We start from the raw sequence: 13,118 nt of genomic DNA, 5'->3' as shown, positions 1-13,118 counted from the left end.
AGGAAGAACAGCTCACCAAAACATCTCCACGTATTAGAAAGCTGACGAGAACGAGCTTGCAGCCTGTAAAAAACCCGTCGACTCCCAGATCTGCCGTTTCGGACCACTTACCAGACGAAGAGGGGGGAGAGAGCGGAAACACAATGGCAAAGCAGCCTGAAGGCACTCCGCGGAAAACCAGCGCTGGCGATGGGAACAAGAAGTTGCTGACTCCTGTAAAAAACCGAAAAGGGGCCGCCACTGGAACCGCTCACACTGAAGGTAAACATGCGGAAAGTATCTCACTACATGTACTTTCAGTAATAATATGTTTAAGGTTTTGCGCGGGAAGCACGTACGTCATCTCTATCAATTTTGCTTTTAAAAAAAGAGAACATCAAAATTATGTACTGCTTTGCCTCCAGTCTTTGCTCCACACGCTGTCGTCTTGAATAACACATTTGTCAGTCTTTTGTTGCCTGTTCATATTCTTTCCGCCAAATACAGTGCCCTTATCGAGAAAAAAACATAAATAACGAAGGAACTTACTACTTTCTACTAGCCACGCCTCAAGCAAAGATCCTGAGGGCAAAATTAGGTAAATTCAAGCTGACACTGAAATGAGTGAAGCGCTGTTTTCTTTTTTCTTTTTTTTTGCATTATCCACGTATAGAATAAGGAGGGGGGACGATGGAGGTGTTGTGTTGGTACTTTATGTAGACACCACCACACTGCATACAGAGTTTTGAGGAGAATAAACTTGCACGTAAATATAGTTGAAGCACCTTACTAGCGCAGAGCGACTGTAAATAGTAAACAAAGGGGCCAGACTCTCAGAGAGTTATAAAGTATAAGTACAACTCCAACTTTGATCGAGCTAAGCTGGACGACGGTTCGCTGTGTCTTGGCCCTTGATAGCAGGACTGAATATGGTTTTGTTTTAATTACGACCTATCCACACCAAAGACTTGGAGGCAATTGAACCGAGCCACTTACCTCACGTGAACATCCCACACCATCGATATCATACATGAATACCGCCCTTCATCTCTTCCTACCGGCCTCACTGAAGCCACTCTTGTGTACTCGAAAGTGGATTAACTCTGGACGTTAAAACATCACACATCGCACTGAAAAGGCGGCATTCGCACCGGTCGTCAATGAAAAGTAGCCTTCAGTGAGTCTCTCGAAGGAAGTTTTCATGTTGGCAGAAGACTGTGACGTCGGAAGTAAACCTATTTCGCCTCCATTACTCTGTTGTAGCAAAGAATTTTGTGTCTTGCCTCGTCTTCATCTTAATCATATTTTAAAAATGACATATTGTGAGCAGAGAATTGACTGAATAATAATCTTCTTTCATTTTCTTGTGACAATAATTACAAAAGCATTTCAAAATGCAGTTACTGGTTTCGACCAGTGCTTTCACCGGTGATGTAACGTTTTCGTTACGCTGTCAGCGTATGTACTTAAGTTGATAATGCAAGGGAAACATTGTCACCGTTTTCGTAAATGGTTCGAAGGGCGGTATATTTGTGACAAATTTGCATTTGCAACATTTTGTTCGCCCTCTAGAACGAAAGCATTTCCTCCAGTTGCGTAAATCATATTAACAAATGAAACCCAAATAAAAATGGACCGATTTTTATGTTATAATTATTATTGCATGGTATGAGCATGTAATTAAGTCGTAGGTGTAAAATAATATCGTGACACTTGTAAGATAATTTCGTAAGTTAATGGTGTATGCAGTCAACGTGCAATTAGTTTCACTGCCATTTACCGAATATAGTTAATGTAGAACAAATTCTGGTGGAAGACATGTTGGCAATTAATTGAAAATGAATCAGAATTAGTACAGAGATCACACATGAGAATTTCTTGCATAATGTCTAAAGGCTGACAGAAACGTTATATCGTACTGCACAAAACACGCACTGGTACTATTAATTTCTTTCAGAGAGGCCTAAATAAGTACCGCAGACCTAGTCATCATCATGAACATCGTAATCATACATAGCTGTCAGTCCTTTCTGCTTTCTCCCTCTCTCTCTCTTTCTCTCTCTCTCTCTCTCTCTCTCTCTCTCTCTCTCTCTCTCTCTCTGTCTGACTTTGAAATGCACTTTTCCCTCCAGTCTGTTTTTCTACTTTTCTACGTCTGATTGTATCCTTCGTTTTCTCCAGTGATGCTTGTTCTCTATGGATAAGTTGAAGGCCAAATATTTTACGTGGCCGAAAATCTGATGTTTTTATGTATTCAGACACACTTAAATGGCTTATTTTGAAATGGCTTTCGTTGGTGAATGCAAAAGTTACTGTTCTTTCCAGATCATTAGAGTATACTTTTGCTTGAAAACCCAGACCGAACCTTGATTTCTGATTCTGTGGCTATTCGTCCTAATGGGTTTCCCGGTCGGATTTTCTTTCATATGAGAATCCGTGCTGCCTGTCAAGTATGATTGTGGGTAAAAGTGAATACGGTTGGAGACAATTCTGAAAAAAAGAAGATGCATTCGTGGACGAGGGGTAGTAAGATGAGATGATACAGTGGAAAAGAGGTTGGAAATTTTAAATTAAGACGAAGACCATTATCGAAATAACTCTATTCATGTATTTCTGACTGGTGATTTGGACACGGACAGCCAGATGATGAGAGCATAACTCACAAAACGCATGCCTATACGTCGAAATTGTCGAAATTGCTTTATGGTGCATTGTATGCTAAACAAATACTACACCGACTAATTATCGCTACTTGAATCGATCATCATCGTCAATTCTAAGAACATTAAAAAGCCCAAAATTTCAGTTGGGTGTCGGTAAAACTCTAATTTTTTTAAATGAAACAGGCAACCACCTACTGTGGAGTTAAAAGATTCTCTGGCACCTCCTTGGATGCCGAATGAATCATGTCTGCTTTTACAGAGAAATCAGCAAAACTTTTCCAGTTTGGAAATAAATAAATTCTTTGTTATTTCGGATTCGTCGTTGAACGAACAATAAACTACCTACAAAGTGAGTGACAAGCGGGGTGAAACCTCAGTGGAATCGCGGGAGATGAAGTCGCATGCAATTGCCTAGTGTCAGTAATTTTTTGGTTGAGCGATAACAAAGACTCCCAATACATTACACAATGGATTTTTCTCCAATATTCCATGGTCAAACAAAGAATGAGAAATGGACAAACTGGATACGAAATTGACCGGTGTAAGGTCTGATTTTGCAAAAAAGGGTTTATTTGTTTGAAGGTAATTAGGTCAATTAGAAAATGTGAGTACTGATTTGAGATAAAAAATTTTGCCCGAATTTTCACAGCCACACAAGGAGTGGAAAATGGGAAAATGGGGTATCAAATTGATCAGCATGAGATGTAGTTTTGTAAAAAAACATTTAATTGAAACTTCTTGTGTGATTAAAATATGTCGGTCCGAGACTCGAACCTGGGATCTTTGTCGTGCCTAAACAACAGCTCGACCGACTGAGCCAGACAAGCACTATCCAAGCTTGTCCCTCAAAGCTGAAGCCGGCCACAGAGGCCGAGCGGTTCTAGGCGCTACAGTCTGGAACCGCGCGACCGCTACGGTCGAAGGTTCGAATCCTGCCTCGGGCATGGACGTGTGTGATGTCCTTAGGTTAGTTAGGTTTAATTAGTTCTAAGTTCTAGGGGACTGATGACCTCAGAAGTTAAGTCCCATAGTGCTCAGAGCCATTTGAACCACAAAGCTTTACTTCCGGTAGTACACCAATTGCTTCCTTCCAAACTTCACAGAAATTCTACTACATATCATTCGGCCTAATACTCGAGGAAGAAAGTATATAAGTTCCGAAAGTACGAGGGGAGGTACCGGCAGAAGTAAATCTGCGAGGACGGGTCGTGAGTCAAGCCTGGATTGCTCACAAGAACATGGCAAGTGCAGTAACCTATTTTCCCAGAAATGTCGATCAGTGGAAGGGAGTTCAAATAAGCGAATACATGTCTCGGGTTATCCGCAGATAATCGACCGTTTTTGAGAAAACGATGGTCAATATTTTCGAAGCAATCTAGATACTTTTTATAGGGCGATAAGTTCAACTGAAGAATTGGAATAGTGGGTAGCGTCGTAACTTCACACTTTTGAACCCGATGATTGAAACTCGTTTATTATTTCCATTTTCTTTTTTTCTTTTTCAGATACTTACGTACGTGGAACCTCACGACAAGAACGTTCCTTATCAAGTTTGGGGATACACTGGTGTTATATCAATTAAAAAATTACAACTGCGTTCCACAATAAGTGTCATACACACATTATGTAATATATATGTCTACGATCCATTGCTGACTGTTTACTATGAGAAATAATTTGAGAATATTGTGTTTCCGTTACTGATTCTCTCAAGAGGGCAAACCGAGCTGGACGGGTCAGAATCGACTAAATGCGAGACCCTCCTTGCCAGCTGCGTAATTAACGGGTATACTTGCTGGCCGACCGAAAACCAAAAATGGTGCAAATGGCTCTGAGCACTATGGGACTTAACTTTTGAGGTCATCAGTCCCCTAGAATTTAGAACTACTTAAACCTAACTAACCTAAGGACATCACACACATCCATGCCCGAGACAAGATTCGAACCTGCGACCGTAGCGGTCAATCGGTTCCAGTCTGTAGCGCCTAGAACCGCTCGGCCACCCTGGCCGGCCACCGGAAACCACTTCCGGGTAACAAGCATGTAACAACACCAATATTATTAACAGAACATACAACAGAATTTCACTGAAAACAATTAAAACATTTTCTCATTCATTTATTGTTTTACAAATTCGTGTAGTACTCTTCTACAGACATGGATAGATCAAAAAATAAAACGTAAATAATGATCGGGTTTCGAAAACTGGTACAGAAGTGTGAAACCGGAATGCCAGCCACTGTGCTACCACTTTCCTGAACCAGTTACGTCAAAGTCTTCATGGAAACAGTCGAATATCTATGGATAAACCAAGACACCTATTCACTTATTTTAACCACTCTTCCAGGAAATCAGTTTACAGCACTTGCTGTGTTTTCCTTGTCTGTTGGTAGAGCACTTTCCCGCAACAGGAAAAGGTCCTAACTTTGAGTCACGGTCCGGTACATATTTCTAATCTGCCAAGAAGTTCCAGATCTGCCCCTAGTCTGCTGTAGAGTGAAATTGCGATCTGAAAAATATTTAATTGCTTGAAAGTAATCAGGGTAATTTAAAAAAAAAAACACGAGACAGATATCTTCTAGTACTCTTTGAAACTCCAAGTTAAACATTGAACATTAAATTCTGAAACGACTGCTGATTTGCTTTTGCTTGATCTAAATACTCTCGATAACAACTGAATACTGATCGATGTTTTAATACAAAAAATTAAAATAAAAATAGAAATTATAAGTCGGGTGAAGTGTATTTATTTCTTCAAAGAAATCTACAGAGTATTCCAATTTGAAAATAAATACACTCCTGGAAATTGAAATAAGAACACCGTGAATTCATTGTCCCAGGAAGGGGAAACTTTATTGACACATTCCTGGGGTCAGATACATCACATGATCACACTGACAGAACCACAGGCACATAGACACAGGCAACAGAGCATGCACAATGTCGGCACTAGTACAGTGTATATCCACCTTTCGCAGCAATGCAGGCTGCTATTCTCCCATGGAGACGATCGTAGAGATGCTGGATGTAGTCCTGTGGAACGGCTTGCCATGCCATTTCCACCTGCCGCCTCAGTTGGACCAGCGTTCGTGCTGGACGTGCAGACCGCGTGAGACGACGCTTCATCCAGTCCCAAACATGCTCAATGGGGGACAGATCCGGAGATCTTGCTGGCCAGGGTAGTTGACTTACACCTTCTAGAGCACGTTGGGTGGCACGGGATACATGCGGATGTGCATTGTCCTGTTGGAACAGCAAGTTCCCTTGCCGGTCTAGGAATGGTAGAACGATGGGTTCGATGACGGTTTGGATGTACCGTGCACTATTCAGTGTCCCTCGACGATCACCAGTGGTGTACGGCCAGTGTAGGAGATCGCTCCCCACACCATGATGCCGGGTGTTGTCCCTGTGTGCTTCGGTCGTATGCAGTCCTGATTGTGGCGCTCACCTGCACGGCGCCAAACACGCATACGACCATCATTGGCACCAAGGCAGAAGCGACTCTCATCGCTGAAGACGACACGTCTCCATTCGTCCCTCCATTCACGCCTGTCGCGACACCACTGGAGGCGGGCTGCACGATGTTGGGGCGTGAGCGGAAGACGGCCTAACGGTGTGCGGGACCGTAGCCCAGCTTCATGGAGACGGTTGCGAATGGTCCTCGCCGATACCCCAGGAGCAACAGTGTCCCTAATTTGCTGGGAAGTGGCGGTGCGGTCCCCTACGGCACTGCGTAGAATCCTACGGTCTTGGCGTGCATCCGTGCGTCGCTGCGGTCCGGTCCCAGGTTGACGGGCACGTGCACCTTCCGCCGACCACTGGCGACAACATCGATGTTCTGTGGAGACCTCACGCCCCACGTGTTGAGCAATTCGGCGGTACGTCCACCCGGCCTCCCGCATGCCCACTATACGCCCTCGCTCAAAGTCCGTCAACTGCACATACGGTTCACGTCCACGCTGTCGCGGCATGCTACCAGTGTTAAAGACTGCGATGGAGCTCCGTATGCCACGGCAAACTGGCTGACACTGACGGCGGCGGTGCACAAATGCTGCGCAGCTAGCGCCATTCGACGGCCAACACCGCGGTTCCTGGTGTGTCCGCTGTGCCGTGCGTGTGATCATTGCTTGTACAGCCCTCTCGCAGTGTCCAGAGCAAGTATGGTGGGTCTGACACACCGGTGTCAATGTGTTCTTTTTTCCATTTCCAGGAGTGTACATTCTGTTATTTAGGATTCTCCAGCGAACGAGTAACAGACTGACTAAACAATGAGTGACGGGCGAGGCGATATTTCAGTTGATTCATGGGAGATGTAAAGCCAAGCAAGTGGCTAGGGTCAGCAACCTTTTGTCCTCACTGATAGCGCAAAAGTTTCAAATATATGATATACTCGATTCAGAAGCTGTGGTTTGTACCATGTCGTATCAAGTGCTAATGATCCTCATCAAAAATTTTCAGTAATTAATGGTTACTTCTCTAACAAGTATTAAGATCTAATGTAATATCGACAATAGAAATAGCCTCTTTTAAAATAATTTAATTTTGTGAGTGAACCCATTTTGTTTTTGTCTCCCAGAAAATTTTGTTTTACTACCTAAGCCGAAGGGGTTAGTTACCCTACTTTGGAAACTGGTAGTCTAGTATTCAGTCAAATAAGGTGGAAGACATCAATAACATTCTCTCGGAATTTGTAACATCGTGTGAGCTGTGGGGTGGGAGAAGGGTGGCAGCAAAATTACTATTTCTGTTACTTTGTAAACTAATTGAGTCTGGAGGCGTACCATCAGACTACCGTGGAAAGTGCAGTTAACTGCGTGAAGTATCTCACACGCAGCTCAATACCTCATGCATCGAATTTGCTGGCAAGAATAAAATATTGACGAACAGGAAAGAAAATAGAGGATCTGTTAGATGACGCTGATGACATTGCTATCCTCATTGAGAGTGAGGAACATTTGCGGGACCTGTTGGATAATCAAGTATTGCCGATTGAGAGTAAACTGAAGAAAGGCGGAAATAGTGAGCGATGGCAGGAATGAGATTAGTGATAAGTTTAACATCAAATTTGGGGACCACGAAATAAAGAAATTCTGATAGTTTAGAAACAAACAGCGACCTTAATTTGAGGAGCAAATTTCTGCGGTTGTAGAGTTATATGGAAGTGAGTCATAGACTGTAGGAAAATTGGAAAAGAAGAGACACGAAGCGTTTGAGATGTGGTGCTACATAAGGATGTTGCGAATTAGGAGAAATGATAAAACAAAAATGAAAGGCTCGCCACAGAATCGCCGAGCAAACGATGTGTGGAAAACACTGGCACGTAGAAGGGAGAGAATTGCAGGCCATGTTTTAGCACATCAAAGCAGTGGTTGGGAAGGGAGTAAGACAGGGTTGTAGCCTCTCCCCGATGTTATTCAATCTGTATATTGAGCAAGCAGTAAAGGAAACAAAAGAAAAATTTGGGGTAGGTATTAGAATCCATGGAGAAGAAATAAAAACTTTGAGGTTCGCCGATGACATTGTAATTCTGTCAGAGACAGCAAAGGACTTGGAAGAGCAGTTGAACGGAATGGATGGTGTCTTGAAGGGAGGATATAAGATGAACATCAACAAAAACAAAACGAGAATAATGGAATGTAGTCGAATTAAGTCGGGTGATGTTGAGGGTATTAGATTAGGAAATGAGACACTTAAAGTAGTAAAGGAGTTTTGCTATTTGGGGAGCAAAATAACTGATGATGGTCGAAGTAGAGAGGATATAAAATGTAGACTGGCAATGGCAAGGAAAGCGTTTCTGAAGAAGAGAAATTTGTTAACATCGAGTATAGATTTAAGTGTCAGGAAGTCATTTCTGAAAGTATTTGTATGGAGTGTAGCCATGTATGGAAGTGAAACATGATTAATTTTGGCAATTTCACGAGCCTCTATGAATACAGACTTGAAGATCCTAAATCCGCAGCTCTTGTCTGATAAAAATCAAATAGAAACAGTCTCGATCCCGTTTTCAGGTTTTTATTCTTTATCAACAGGTTTCGGCCCTTCCCTCAGACCATCTCCAGGCTTTTCCCCGCCATTATGGCTACTGGTGGCGGCAAACGGAACGAGATCCGTAGAAGTAAGGATGTCACTACTGATATTTATATTCGTTGACATTATTGTTTTTGTCCAGAGTCGTGTCCAGAGTCGTCGGACCAGGCCTTTTGTTGACGCCTGAAGTTATTTTAACGGTGAATAATAATACAATTTTACATTTTTTTACCTTAAGGTCGAAAAAAAAAACAGATGAATGAAACATAGATTGGTTCTAGTTTTAAGATATCCAATGTCTTGTCTTCCACCATAAACTAATTTGATACGAAAATACAAATCCAATTCGAATGATACACGTATGTAGTGCTAACCTCTTCTTGTCGTTGGCAGTCAGGCACGGTCCGCCTTCAACTGAGAGAGTTTGTTTAGAGGTTGTTACAGCGTTAACTATTCCGTGCATTTCGGTTCAATTTATAATTTAGATGATTTTAAATTAGTTAAAGGACATTTTGCCGCATGACAAATGACCTCTTAATAGAAATGGATCTCTGTCAAAGAGTGGCAGTTCTATTTGCATGAAAATGGGATGAGATGAAGACAGAAAAACTGTAACATAATTTCCGAAAAAATTTCCGAAAAATGTTATTTTTCGTATCAAACAGAAGGATTTCATTTCGAGAGTATGGATGTGGAATCTCATTTTATCAAGGCAATGTATTTTGAAAGTTATCAGTGTATTCTTATTGAAGTTATAAGAGATCTGTTTTTAAAAAGTGTGAAAAATTAAGAGCAGTGGTGTTGTGTCGGGCTTGGTGGCTGGGCCAGGGAAGTCCCCTCGCCTCACAGAACCTTTTATCTCACTACAGATAAACAGTTGTTGTCACACTGAATAACATAAAGGAATGCAAAAACGAAAATTTGAGTCACACAATGACAACTGCAAGACTAAATACACTCTAAGATAAAAAAAAAAGACGCACAACGAAGGACTGATCCGAATGGGACGGAAATCACTAAATGGTTCAAATGGCTCTGAGCACTATGGGACTTAACATCTGTGGTCATGAGTCTCCTAGAACTTAGAACTAATTAAACCTAACTAACCTAAGGACATCACACACATCCATGCCCGAGGCAGGATTCGAACCTGCGACCGTAGCGGTCACGCGGTTCCAGACTGAAGCGCCTTTAACCGCACGGCCACACCGGCCGGCGAAATCACTAAATGTGACGTACATGTACGGACAAATAAATTTAAAAAAAATTGGGTGATTTATTCAAGAGAAAGAGCTTCACTAATTAAGCAAGACAATAACGCGTTTGCCATCTCTGGCCCCTATGCAAGCAGTTTTGGCCTTGATTGCCAGAGATGTTGGCAAGCTCCTCCTGAGGAATATCGTGCCAAATTCTCTCCAACTAGCGCGTCAGATCGTCAAAATCTTGAGTTGCTTAGAGGGCTCCACCCACAATGCTCCAAACTTTCTCAAATGGAGTGAGATCTGGCGATTTTGCTGGCCAGGGTACGGTTCGGCAAGCAGTAGAAACACCGTGTGCGGGCGGGCATTACCTTTCTGAAACGTAAACTCAGAATGGATTGCCATGAAGGTCAACAAAACAGGGCGTAGAATATCGTCGACGTACCGCTGTGCTGTAAGGGTGACGCGGGTGACAACCAAAGGGGTCCTGATACGAAAGGCAATGGCTCTACAGACTATTACTCCTGGTTGTCAGGCCATTTGGCGGGCGCCAGTCAGCCGTTGGCTGGGCGTCTCCAGACACGTCTTCGCTGGGGCTCAGTTCGAAGTGGGACTCATCTCTGAAGACAATTCTACTCCAGTCAATGAGATTCCAGGCCAAAGACGTGTCTGGAGACGCCATGGACTGGGCTGGGGTACCAACCTGACTGTCACCCAGCATACGACCCGACAACCAGGATTGATCGTTTGGGGTGCCATTTCTTTTCAATGCACGATCCCCAAGGTAGTGTTATAGGCCCTATGCTGTTCCTTATCTATATAAACGATTTGGCAGACAATCTGAGCAACCGTCTTCTGTTGTTTGCAGATGACGCTGTCATTTATCGACTAATAAAGTGATCAGAAGATCAAAACAAACTGCAAAACGATTTAGAAAAGATATCTCAATGGTGCTAAAAGTGGTAGTTGGCCCTAAATAACTAAAGTGTGAGGTCATCCACATAAGTGTTAAAAAGAACTCCGTAAACTTCGGTTACACGATAAATCAGTCTAATCTAAAAACCGTAAATGCAACTAAATACCTAGATATTACAATTCCGAACAACTTAAATTGGAAAGAACACATAGAAAATGTTGTGGGGAGGGCTAACCAAAGGCTGCGTTTTATTGGCAGGACACTTAGAAAATGTAACAGATCTACTAAGGAGACTGCCTACACTACCCTTGTCCGTCCTCTTTTAGAATACTGCTGCGCGGTGTGGGATCCTTACCAGGTAGGACTGACAGAGTACATCGAAAAAGTTCAGAGAATGGCAGCACGTCTTGTATTATCGCGAAATATGGTACAGAGTGTCACAGAATTGATACAGGATTTGGGATGGACATCATTAAAAGAAAGGCGTTTTTCGTTGCGATGGAATCTTCTCACTAAATTCCAATCACTAACTTTCCCCTCCGAATGCGAAAATATTTTGTTGACACCGACCTACATAGGGCGGAACGATAACCACGATAAAATAATGGCTGCGCTGGATTAGCCGAGTGGTCTAGGGGGCTGCAGTCATGGACTGTGCGGCTGATCCCGGCGGAGGTTCGAGTCCTTCCTCGGGCATGGGTGTGTGTGAATTTAGGTTAAGTAGTGTGTAAGCTTAGGGACTGATGACCTTAGCAGTTAATTCCCATAAGATTTCACACACATTTTTGATAAAATAAGGGAAATCAGAGCTCATACGGAAAGATATAGGTGTTCATTCTTTACGCGCGCTATCCTAGATTGGAATAATAGAGAATTGTGAAGGTGGTTCGATGAACCCTCTGCCAGGCACTTAAATTTGATTTGCTGAGTATACATGTAGATGTAGATGTAGACGATCCGTATGGTTGTCATCCCCGGCACTCTTGTAGCACAGCGGTATATAGACTACTTTTTGTTGCCCTTCATAGCAAGTCATTCTAGGCTTACATTTCAGCAAGATAATGTCCGCTCGCACACAGAAAGAGTTTAAACTGTTTGTCCTTGTGATTGCTAAACCCCATATTGGCCACAGGATCGCCGAATCTCTCCCCAATTGAGAACGTTTGGAGCATTATGGGGAGGGGCCACCAACCATATCGGGATTTTGACGATCTAACGCGCCAGTTGCATAGAATTTGGCACGCTATCCCTCAGGATGACATCCAACAGCTCTGTTAATCAACGCCAATCTGAATAACTGCTTGCATGATGGTCAGAGGTGGGCCGGCCGCGGTGGCCGTGCGGTTCTGGCGCTGCAGTCCGGAAGCGCGGGACTGCTACGGTCGCAGGTTCGAATCCTGCCTCGGGCATGGGTGTGTGTGATGTCCTTAGGTTAGTTAGGTTTAAGTAGTTCTAAGTTCTAGGGGACTTATGACCTAAGATGTTGAGTCCCATAGTGCTCAGAGCCATTTGAACCATTGGTCAGAGGTGGACAAACGCGTTATCGACTTGCTCAATTTGTGAAGCTCTTTCTCTTGAATAAATCATCCAATTTTTCTAAAATTTTTATAATTTGTTTGTGTATGTACATCGCATCTACTGATTTTCGTCCCACTGGATAATTCCTTCAAGGTGGTTAATGTCAAGCAATTTTATGTTGTAGCTTGAAGTATCTGTTATGTTACATGAAAATTTTGGTTATAACGGACGAAGAGCTTGCTTCCGAAGCTATAGCGGAAATGTCGATTGATTGTTTGTGGTGATTGTTTGATTAGTGGAAAGAGCGGTAAATTTAACAGGACTGTCCGTGTTACTCAACCCTGAGTGATAACTTTGTGCCGGCCGGGGTGGCCGAGTGGTTTTAGGCGCTACAGTCTGGAACCGCGCGACCGCTACGGTCGCAGATTCTAATCCTGCCTCTGGCAGGGGTGTGTGTGTAATGTCCTTAGTTTAGTTAGGTTAAAGTAGTTCTACGTTCTAGGGGACTGATGACCTCAGAAGTTAAGTCCCATAGTGCTTAGAGCCATTTGATAACTCTGTGGGACGAATGGTACAGGCGCTTGTCAGTGTTTCAGTGTTTTGGATGGTGGACTTCCCAGGGCTCCGGGAGCCGCCGCGCGGGAGAGCAGCTGCCTTGAGACACAAGCGAGGGCAGCGCGCCGGGAAGGACTCTGTGGACGTGGCCGCCGCTCTCCCAGACACCTCTGGTAACTACACCTCGGCCGTGCACCAGTGGCTGCGCCAGAGTCACTACAAGGTCATCTCCCCGCAGCAGTTCAGGCAGGTACGTCTTCG

The sequence above is a fragment of the Schistocerca cancellata genome, chromosome 7 (assembly GCF_023864275.1).
Source record: "Schistocerca cancellata isolate TAMUIC-IGC-003103 chromosome 7, iqSchCanc2.1, whole genome shotgun sequence".
In the NCBI taxonomy this organism is placed as follows: domain Eukaryota; kingdom Metazoa; phylum Arthropoda; class Insecta; order Orthoptera; family Acrididae; genus Schistocerca; species Schistocerca cancellata.
This window is presented reverse-complemented; position numbering follows the sequence as displayed.